This window comes from Amia ocellicauda, chromosome 5 (genome assembly GCF_036373705.1).
Source record: "Amia ocellicauda isolate fAmiCal2 chromosome 5, fAmiCal2.hap1, whole genome shotgun sequence".
Classification (NCBI taxonomy): Eukaryota; Metazoa; Chordata; class Actinopteri; order Amiiformes; family Amiidae; genus Amia; species Amia ocellicauda.
In genome coordinates this window covers 18,242,505-18,254,875 of record NC_089854.1, presented here as the reverse complement: position 1 = coordinate 18,254,875, position 12,371 = coordinate 18,242,505, and positions in this window count along the sequence as shown.

Genomic DNA, 12,371 nt, shown 5'->3' with positions numbered 1-12,371 from the left:
CCAGGAAGAGAGAGGGAAGAGGTGTAGCAAGTTCACCTCAATTTATGGGTGAGAGGATCATGTGTCATACTGAGCCCCCCTGAAGGTATGACACTTAATCTCAATTAGTCATTTTATTACTACAAATTATGCACAATTGTATGTAGATTAACAGTGTGATATACATGATGACACTTATTTAATCATGCTTCCACTTTGTTAGCATTAAAAATGATTACCAGAAAAACCCTACTTATAATGTTTTCTTTCTATGTAGTCTGAGCTTAATGTGTTCATTTTGTTTTATTAGTAGCTGTTTTTGTTGAACTGGAGTGTCTACAGAGACATCAGCAGGATGATTAATTACTCTTCCCCAAAAAGTCATAGTTACAGCAATTATAGACATTCTTTATTTGTGTCATTATGTGAGACTTTATTGCATTTGTTTTTATTCCAACATATTTCCAGATGGCCTGTGAATAGTCTTTGCTTTTCTGTGGTTGCATACTCCTCTTCTGCAACAATGGAAAACATGTGTTTAATTGAAAGCCAAAATGTATATCTATAAGCCCTATTATTGGTAAATTGAACAATGCATCTGCTGGTAATATACTATACTTAAGTTGAGAACCTGGTTATAAGTAGGGGTCTTGATTTTTGGGTGAAATTGTTTTCCAAATTCATGTTGGTGATTTATTTTAAACTGTCGAATTTTAAAATTTAAGTCTGAGGTTTTCTAAAAATATATATTTAAGTATAGAAAACATGTTTAATCATCAATAAATTGATAAGCACAAAATCTACAAGTAAAACAAAATGCACAATAGGTTACAGATGCATATTAGAAGACTAATTCTGAATTTCTATATTGGGAGCTATTTTTCTATTCCTTTATTGCTGCATCTTAACCACATTCTCCACATAAACAGAAATGAAAGCATATATTTTAAGGATACAATACCCTAATCCTGGGGGGCTGGTGGTGGTGGTGGAGGGTGTGTGTCTCAATCAAGTCTCAATCAAGATTTTTCTAGATAAGGGGTTATCTAGTTCACTGTCAGCATTGACATATTCTTTGCCTGTGTTTGAAGCATACAACTCAATGAGGTTTCTACTGATTCTGGGAGTTTTTATCGTATAACCTTAAGTCTGAAATAACCTTATGGAGGTTAAAAATGCATAAAATCAGAAACCCTACTTACATACTGCAAACACTGAGAAAAGAGTAACTTTAAATATAAGCCAACTGTTTAACAGCTAGCCTAATTCAATGTACAGTTACCAATGTTCTATGAGTTAGTACACCCCAACATTATCATATTACTTATAATGATTTTTATAGATTGTATGGTTTAAGAAGCATAAACACTGTTGCTGTTTGCTTGCAGGCTGTAACCTTATACGTTATTTTGTAAATTGGTCTATATGTATGAGCCAACATCTGGTCTTGTTCATACACAAAGTATGTATGCATTTTAATGAAGATGATAAAACGAAATGTTGCACATTTTTAATATAAAATAAAATCTTCAATTAGGTTTTATGATTTTTTTTGTTTTACTTTGAATTGCATCAGTGTTACAAACTCTGCAGCAAATAGTTTCAATGTTTCCAGTCCAGGAAAAAAAAAAAGTTTAAATGATTTAGGTGGGGAGCATAATAGTATGGGATACATTTTCTCATAGGTATGGCTATGCAAAGTGCATTAATTTTAAGTTTCATGCACTGCACGTGCCTGTTAAAACCCTTGGAGACGAAGGGGAGCACTATTCCATCTCATGCTTCAATGATCTTCTCTGCATTTGAATTCAAAATAGTTAGAGTTATAGGAAAAGCACCATGACCACTAGTAAATACTGTTTTTACAACAATGTAATTGGAGCATTGATGGAGCTGTATACTTAGGGACTATACACCTATCAATACAATAGCACAGAATGTCACAAAACTGGCAGTGTAGTGCCATGGTTCAAGGTAAATAATACTGACCTAGTCTTAGATAGAACATCTCTGGCATCAACTAGATGAGCAAGTCAGAAAGAGATCAGCAATTAAGGCTACAATACACTGACAGCTGTCTGTATGTGTCCAGTAAACTATTGTTTTTGGTAATATAATTTAAATTGCATTTTCACTAATGCAGTATATAAAGAAACATCATTATGACATTAAGTGTGCACTTTTTTAACATTTTTGTAAATATTAAAATAGTCTTGACTGAGCTTAATCTTGCTATAAGACGTTTGTTGCAAAAGCAGGTATCATTGTGCTCTGCCAATCATATGCAACAAGATTGGCTAGTAATTACTCCAGTATGCATGTTGCTTAGTTTATGCGTGACTGCATGCAATACTGCAAAGACAGAAAGACTTTTGATATTCACTAAGCACACACTGCAAGCATTATTTAAAGACCCCATCTCTGTTTCCAGTCCACACACTGAGAGCCAACGGGGAAATAAATCTGCAAACCTACTTAGTTTCCCAGTCTTGAATTGGTATAAAATTGTTAACAATGTTGCTGGCCTGAAATTGACAAGTGTAGATTAGAAGTAACTTATTGCCAGTCAATTACTAATATTCACATGCTGAGAGTTGCCAAGTTTAAACTCAAAAGTCAAGCTTGTGGAATGATCTGGATTCACACAGTATATATATACCCCTATACCTTCAGGGATTTGGACCCATCCAATTGTTATTCACATGCCCCTGTCCACACAGGCTGGAGTTATGTCAGCAGAGTCACACAGCAACCTACCCACATCTCTCCTGTTTCTTAACTGTCTTTTGTCTTCCTGTGCATAAAGACAGCTGTGTGTAGCAGATGTGCCTACTCTCACAGGAACCATACTGGGGACCAACACTTTCCTAGTCATTTTGAAAGGCAGACCGCATGTGTCTTGTTTTGCAAAAGCTTACATGGAGCAAAGACTTTTATTTTGAAAAAGTAGGAAAAAATGTGTAAGTAAAACACAAATATTTTGTTTTGTGTTAAATGAAAGTAAGAGTAGTTTTAAAGGAATAACTTTAGTAATTCCATATTAGCATGCTCCACCCAAACACAATGGAATTGTACAGTGTTCACACAATACTTCTCCCAACCTTTCGTGCTTTGTATTGTGCCATATACATCTGGTGCTGCTCAGTTTAACGTGGCTCTGCATTTTGCAGATGGGAGACAACCTTGCTTTGACAACCCGCTATTTGTGCAGTATAAATACAACACAATGCCAAACCCCTGTCATTTTTCTCCTCAGCATTTGCAGCTGTATTCCTTTGCATAGGAAGCAGTGCTGGATTGTCCCTGTACCTTCCTTTAACCTATCCTGTAGGTCTGTTTGCACTACAGGGTTTTTGTTGTTTTTTTCCTTCTGTAATATCTTTTGCTCAAAGTTCAAAGTGTCTTTTGACAGCATGGTGGAAAATCTACCTCACCCCCTCCACCTATTTCACTCCCCATTAACATCAATGGGGTGAAGTAAATATTTGTGCATGCCACTAGGCCATACAACAGGAAGAACCCAGGACAAGTGTTTCTACAACGTGGCGGTCGTTGATCAAGCAAAGCATAAAGTATAATGGAGAGATGATAATCAACAGGCCGGCTCCACTTTAAACAGCGGCAGTCACCTCGTCATTCATGTGGTCTATGTGGAATAAGGGGGGCAGGGTTTCCAATGCTTAGGATGTGCAGATAAAGAGATGAGCGGCCAAGTGCCTACAGCACAGTCATAACGTGCGGCTTAACCACTTAACAACAACGTGGCAGGTTTCTGGGAATATGTGCTCCACTTTGGTCATTTTCCTTTCGATTCCTGGCCCTGGCAGTCCTCACAGAAGACATATCTTTGTGTAGTTGCGCACACTATTATACATATTATACCTGATGCTGTGGGATCATTTCATCATTTCTCTGTAACGCCTTTATTACAATGTGCCTGAATGTGGCGGTGTACGCAATTGCATACACAATTGGCTGCTCAGAAAGTGATTTTAGAGGTGCAGTTTTAAAATTACTATGTAATAAATAATAATAAGAACAATAAAATACATTTCAATAGTCGCCTTGTAAGATCTTAGTGTATGCTAGGCATTTCCAGTGAATAATTCCACTGTGACATTACAAGTTATTCACTTTGTTTTAACTGTGATATATAATATATAATGACATAAAATATCAAAAGCACTGGGAAATCATCTCAAGAATACTCCCAGCACTGCATACGCAGGCTGAATTCTAGTTTCCTGTTTCACACAGACTTCTACAGTTATAATACAGCACCCCCTACTGCCAAGATCAAAAAGACACCCGAGAGACCTGGCACACAAACCCCTAAGGATTTTGCCACAAGCTGTTAAAAGCAATAATTTTATTATCAGAATGCAAACAATGTTACCACAGTTTATAGTGACCTTTCATCTGAGTAACATTTTCCGGTTATCTTTCATCTTTGTGCCTGCCTTACTTCAATTAGTTATTTTTAAACAGTTCCTTCAGACACAAATGACTGGTCTAACAAATTCACTACACATCCTAAATCAAAACATTGACATTCCATCTACAAATCTGGAAGACGCATAGTTCAGAGAATACTGAACTGAAATGGTTACATTACTGATTATAATTGTATTGGGGAGCAAGGAGAATGATTTAATGGTAAAACCATTGATTGCTCTTTTACTGTATCCCAATTTCACATTTTTTAGAAATGTTTTAAATGCACAAGCCCCTCACATCCACTCCATGTCCTTGCAAGCAGTTTTTATAAAATGACGAATGTTCTTTGTTCAACAATTCAAAACTCCAGACAACTTCTCGATCAGTCAGAGGAAGCTCAGTTTGAAGAACGCATTGCAATTAAAGTTCTTAATTTAAAATAATTAATTCATGTTTGATGTATCTTGAGGCTAGCTACTGGCTACTGGCTTGACTTCGATGAGGCCTTTCTTGCAGGTACAGAGTGCAGCGCACAGAGAAGAAGTGAACTTAGAAGCTGAGGTTTGATGGAGAGCAACATCTTTAACTCTTCAGATCCTGTTCTGAGCCTGTTGGATGTCTTAGCTGTTGAATCTGTTAATCTGAGTGTGAAACCTTGTGATCCTTTTTCCTGTTTTCCATACTGAGCATGGTAGCTCTTTTCACACTTTTGTCTGGGGTGATTGGTTAGTTCAAATTCATGTCCTATGTTCTGAGGTGAAGTGGTTGTTCATGATTGGCCTTTCAAGTCAGAGAACAGCCCAACATTGTGGGTTGGTCAGATGTCGAGCCAATGGACACCAATGCAATTGTTTATATAAGCCTGAGAGTTGTAAATGTAGTATTCAGAGAAGACAACCAGAGACATGGAGCAATTTGGCTTCAAATCCATCCCAGAATTAATGTTATTTTATTACAGAATTGTATGGCACTACCAGCATGATGCTGCCAAGAGATGTCCCATTATTAGCAAGATAAATAATAAAATGGAGAGCCAGCACACCTATGGCCTTATTTTCCTTAGAAAGGCATTGTCTTACCAGTCTTCTAAATCGACAAAGGGATTTCATACAGTACAGTGCAGTACAGCATCTGTTTTTTTTCTCCTCACCCTTACTCATACCTGCTTCCAGTTGTGTTTGGTCCTGCTGTGGGTTAAGGGGGTTATTCTAGTAAGGAGCTCCAGACCATGATCTCTTGAACTTGATGGGTGTCACTGTCCCTTACACTGCCACACTGCCTTTTACCTCCTTATTCCAAACTTCGGTGAGGATGAAATAAACCATAAGTTATCTACTGTCCTTGTGATCTGTTACCATTATTGTTTAGTTCTAGATATTTTGGTAACACAAAAATTAGGGGTACACAAAAAAAACCTTTAATCTGCAGATATTACAGGCGAGTATGGGAAATCGGCAGATGAACCAAACAGCTTTGGCAATGGCTTAATTTACACCAGGAACTCTAGCAGAATGAAAATCTGAAGAGCATGTGGCTCTCAAAGACCAGCTGTGACTTCTGCTCCCCAAGAAACATTATAAAAGGACAAAAGAAAGAAAAAAGCATGTTAAAGTGGCACCACCCAGTGGACACATGTGAACAACATTTATTAAAGTCTTATACAACAGAGTCAATGTAAAGTGTAGCAAACTACGCAATCAGAAATACTGATTGTCAGTGTTCATTTCCTAGGCAGTAAAGATAAGAGGGGGGGGTGTTGAAGAGTAAAGGCCAGTTTACACTCCGTTTGCTCTCATTGAAGAGCAAATTAACCCGTGATCGTGTATACTTTCTGACAACAGGCCCTGCTCCTGCTGACAGTTCAAATCAACTGAACTTTGACCTCGTTGCTGACCCTGTTGCTAGGCAATTCATTGGTATTTGTGTCATAGCGCTAAAATGGAAGACAGGTTGTTTGCTGAAAAGCTTCTCAGCATGAAGTGAAGAAAAGAACTAAGGATGTGAGTTGGAGAAGCCTTTTTGTATCTTCAGAGACAATGGGTTACAGTCTTCTCTGTCAGAAGTGATTACATCTCTTTAAGTTTACCACATACATAATAATTAACACAGACCTAAGTTTGTTACTGTTGTTGAAGTGTTTGATTAATTGATTGGTGCTGGTCAGCATTCTTAGGCAGCAGATGTTTATCAAAGACATTGTTGTAAGTCCTTAACCAAATACCTGTGCCCCAAAACACACAATCTCTATACTGTTTGACTGTTTCAGCTGATTGAATATCCAGAAGACAGTGGTTGAATGAAATCATGAAAAGACAATGCTTGATTGAAGTAACCTCTCGGACAGAATAAATACAAACTAATGATTGCTTCATAGATAAACTGAAACAAAGTATATTACAGAATATAAAGGAAATAATAAAAGTAAATTTTCCCACTACAGTCCCCTCTTTTGGTCAAGTGGCCATTCTAGCCACGTCGGACACACAAGTCATAGTGGGATCAGAGAAATTGTTTCAGGTCTGCATCTGTAATGTTGAACCATAAGAGAGGCTCTAACACTGGTTTAAAAACTATCCTGTTCATGAAGAGACTTTCAAATGTAGAGACAGGTTAGTGAAAATGAAAAGCAGGATAGATTAAACAGAAGAAATTCAATTAGAGATATTCCATAGGCCAAACCAGTCATATGTCTCCACCCGACTCATGTCGAGCTCGGGCCATCAGGATTTTAGCCTCTGTCTTAATCACATGTGCATGGGCCTCAGCCGTGGTCACTTCATGCTTTACAGGACGTTCCTCAATTGTCCTTGGCTGCTGGAGGAGACGGTCATGTGAGGCTGTGTTCAGCAACACTTGTGTGCTGGCAGATGCAGCGGAGGACATACTGACGCTGGCAGTTGTGACCAAGTGTTGGGCAGTGGAGGACAGTTGTTAATGAAATGTTAGTAAAGGACAGTGTTTGAGCTCTACAATGGAAGTCAAAGCTAAATTATATCTACGGGTGAAAATACACCACCAGTTATCAGTCTGAACCACTTACTCAAATCCCAAAAGTGAGTGTATGTCAGCTACTAAAGTATTTGTAACACAGTTTAATTTACAATGGGACATGTACTGATGTGTTCATTAATTAGAATTAGAATAGATTAGAATCTTTCCATCCAATTGCCAGAGTTAACGCAATGCCCATCTGTAGTATTTATTCTAATGTGAAGACTGGTATATTAATTAGAATTGCTTTATCAGCACAACTTGAAGTATTTACTTGTTCTAGCAAAATCACAAAAAGGTGTATATGTTGACTTTCCGTTGAAACATGCTGTAGGGATGCAGATTGCGTTATTAAGCTTGGCATCTAAAGCGTTTATACTTAAATTGGCAGCCCCAAACCATGCAGTCAGTTCAGAATCTAAATGTTGTCCGTTTACTTTTGTTGATCAGAGAAACCTGTCTGACTCTAAGCCATATATCTGCTAATGTTGTTTTTTTTTATATACACTCACCTAAAGGATTATTAGGAACACCATACTAATACTGTGTTTGACCCCCTTTCGCCTTCAGAACTGCCTTAATTCTACGTGGCATTGATTCAACAAGGTGCTGAAAGCATTCTTTAGAAATGTTGGCCCATATTGATAGGATAGCATCTTGCAGTTGATGGAGATTTGTGGGATGCACATCCAGGGCACGAAGCTCCCGTTCCACCACATCCCAAAGATGCTCTATTGGGTTGAGATCTGGTGACTGTGGGGGCCAGTTTAGTACAGTGAACTCATTGTCATGTTCAAGAAACCAATTTGAAATGATTCGACCTTTGTGACATGGTGCATTATCCTGCTGGAAGTAGCCATCAGAGGATGGGTACATGGTGGTCATAAAGGGATGGACATGGTCAGAAACAATGCTCAGGTAGGCCGTGGCATTTAAACGATGCCCAATTGGCACTAAGGGGCCTAAAGTGTGCCAAGAAAACATCCCCCACACCATTACACCACCACCACCAGCCTGCACAGTGGAAACAAGGCATGGTGGATCCATGTTCTCATTCTGTTTACGCCAAATTCTGACTCTACTATCTGAATGTCTCAACAGAAATCGAGACTCATCAGACCAGGCAACATTTTTCCAGTCTTCAACTGTCCAATTTTGGTGAGCTTGTGCAAATTGTAGCCTCTTTTTCCTATTTGTAGTGGAGATGTGTGGTACCCGGTGGGGTCTTCTGCTGTTGTAGCCCATCCGCCTCAAGGTTTTACGTGTTGTGGCTTCACAAATGCTTTGCTGCATACCTCGGTTGTAACGAGTGGTTATTTCAGTCAAAGTGGCCCATTCTCCTCTGACCTCTAGCATCAACAAGGCATTTTCGCCCACAGGACTGCCGCATACTGGATGTTTTTCCCTTTTCACACCATTCTTTGTAAACCCTAGAAATGGTTGTGCGTGAAAATCCCAGTAACTGAGCAGATTGTGAAATACTCAGACCGGCCCGTCTGGCACCAGCAACCATGCCACGCTCAAAATTGCTTAAATCACCTTTCTTTCCCATTCAGACATTCAGTTTGGAGTTAAGGAGATTGTCTTGACCAGGACCACACCCCTAAATGCATTGAAGCAACTGCCATGTGATTGGTTGGTTAGATAATTGCATTTGCATCCTAATAATCCTTTAGGTGAGTGTATATTTAATGTCATATGATTAGCACAGATTAGCCAAGGATCTAGTATTGACCCACTTACTCTACTAGACACTGTCTTCTAAATTATTTCATTGTTTACATTTAATTCTGGACCCTTAGGGATAAGCCCATGGGGGGGCACACTGACTTGCTGTGGACAGGTTGGAGGCCCCCTTACATATATTAATAACATATTTACATATATATATATTATCTACACATGCATTCACTACTGTGTCTACATCATGTAGATATTAGTGCGTGTCATTGCAACCAGGTGTCCAGTTACACCTGGTTCCTCCTTGTGAATTCTGCAGATCCCGGTCTGGGCACGGTACCATCCGTACAGGTCAGGAGTCCTAAGTAGAGGAGGATGAAAACCACTGCAGGCATCATTATGGGAGATCTGTAAAGACAATTGTTATTTTCCACTGTGCGCCACCCTCCTGCAACAAAAAATAACTTGTTAATCATGTGATACATATAGATAGTAGAGGAAGAAAAGGATACGAGATGAAATGAGCATTTCTTTTGTGGAATAATTTCATTTGAAACGAATGCGCCCATCTAGAATTCCCTTCTCTGTATAGGGCTACAATGAGATCAGTGGTCTATTAAAACAGTGTGTGGCTTGTGCCACTTTAAATCTGCACCACCTTGCTTTGGAAAAAGTTTTAGTTTAATAGTTTCCTTTTCTCCTTCTTGTTTAGTTTCTCAATCGCTGCGATGTTTAGCTTCTCTGGCACTTTTTCCTGTAATATGGTTAGTGCGTTAGTAAGGTCTGGTGAGTTTTGTATGTTATTATGGTGATAACACCAAGTCCTGATCAGTCCCAGTCCAAATGGTTTCATGAAGACACGTGCGGTGCCCAGTCATTAAACCCACGGCCCATGAGGCCGCAGCTCGTAAGCTTTGCACTTCACCCTAATGCGCTTGAGTTCAACCATTCCCCCAAATTGCCATTGTTCAGTTCAGACAGACACTTTACAATCCCAGAGCTTTGATGATGGAAAGAAATATCCAACATTATTCACTCACAAAAATGTACATGTCTTTTAATACCTTCCTTGCAAAAATAGGTTCCTTGATTTGGATCTCTCTGCTGTTTTGCCTTGTACTAACACTCAATACTACTTTCTGCTTTCTGAAGCAGTTATCACATCTTACCCACAATAAATGACAGCACCTATCTCTTCTGTCCAATACTTTTTTCTTCATTACTATTACAACATAAAATTTACACACAATATGTACACCTCCTTATTCTATTAACACTGATTTGTGTTAAAAGTTGTTTACCCACCCACACCTTTGATGTTTACAAAATCTTTATATTTGGTAAGGGGCGGTTTGTATGATAGAGACTAATCATTATTGATTACCATACTGCAACGCCGATGTTGCTACATTGGTGCGTCCACCTCTGAAGCACTCGGCCTGCAGCGATGGAAACCGGACACCCCAGTCCTTGATGTCCTGTACTGCATCTTGAAACATTCTCTTAACCTTCTCTAATGTATACAGAGGTGGTGTGCTGTGATATGGAGCTGATGGTGGTATGTGCTGCTCTCTCCTGTCATTTTGTCTTTGCCACTGTCCATCTCTTCCCCCACCGGGATGGAAACATGTTTCTTTTCTATGCCCCTCTCTGTTACAGTTCTGGCATACAGATGTGTTAGTGCTTTCCGTGCACTGTTTTCTCCTGTTTCTTATTTCCCCACATTTGAAACATTTGCCTGTGAAAGCATAGTTTTCTTCCTGCATTACTGCTATAATTGTACTCTCCTGTTCATTCTGCATTGATTCTATGGATCCTGCACAAATTTCAATAGTGTCACAGGTGTCTCCTGGATTAAGACCTAACAATAATGCCTTTTGTATATGTGGACCGAATCCCCTTTTCAGCAAATACAAGCAGCCATGATCATTACATGTGGTGTCTGGTATTCCACTGTGGTCACGATACGCAATACACTCTCTCTTAGCATATTCACAAGCGGTCTCACCATCTTTCTCTTTTAAACCAGTAATTAAAGACCAGTCTGTCCGCACATCTCCTGTCCCAGCAGAAACTCCGGCTTTCAATATGTCTATTCGCTGTGCGTCTGTTTGTCCAGCTACCATCAAATAAGTGCCATTACACATTTTCTGGCATACTACTTAATACTTAGGGGTCTGCTTTGTTTAGGACTATAGCCCATTGATCTCGACTCGTTAATCTACGACTAGTTCAAGTTAACCCAAAAATCAGTTTTTTTCTTTTCTTTATTGGTGGGAGCATCTCCCCTATAGCTTCCTCTTCCAGGAAGGAGAGGGGAACTTCAGTACCTTCCTGCTCTCCATTTTTGGTTTCCTCTAGTCCTTATTGGAGCCATAGCCTGCTGTCCTGCCCTTTGCGCTCCTTCACAAGCTCTGCCGGCCCTCTATAATTTACACCCCTACAGTCTGCGCTGGCTCTTCCTCTTCTGACTCAGAACTTTCAATTAAAGGTTCTTCATCCGAATCCCAATCAATATCATCATCATCATATAAACCTGCATGCTTCCAGGCTTCTCGTCTAAGTTTCTCCCAATTTACTCTATTATTGCCTTTCATTTTATATTTCTTTATACCAGCAACTTTGCATATGACTCCAGTTGCCTTTTTGGCCGCCTGTCTTAACTCCTCTTTTAACTTTTTAACTTCGGCCTGACTTTCTATAATTCCTTCTCTCTCTGTCCATACTTTCTTATTCATTTCTTCTATCAGTTTCCTTGTATTCTGTGATGCATTACACACAAATCACTACCCCCATAGCTTTCTTGTCTTTCTTCTGTTCCTTCCACCACTGGATGTGTTGCTCTGGCAACCACTCCAGGTCCCAGACCTTCTTCTTCATCTCTTTCCTTGTCTTTTCATATTTCTCTAACAGATACCCCGATATGTCACCCATTCTAATTTAGCGATGTTCTAAATTTTGATTTTCACTAACCCCTTTTAATTACAATATTCCGCAGACACCCACTTCCAGTCTCCCCCTGGATATTCAATTACCACACAGTATTCATGTTACTTACATGAAATTACTTGCCATGAAAATCAATTAACAGATACAAATAATATACATCACTTTTATAGGGTTAAGATCACAAAATCAAAATGTCTTTCTATGCAAACTTTATAGACTAAATCAATTTAATAAGTGGCTATGTATCGATCTATGGCAATGACATATACAAGATTGCGTTTAATAATGTGAGCTCCAATTCTCCTTTAAAATTGCATGTTATTAATGAGAGCTTG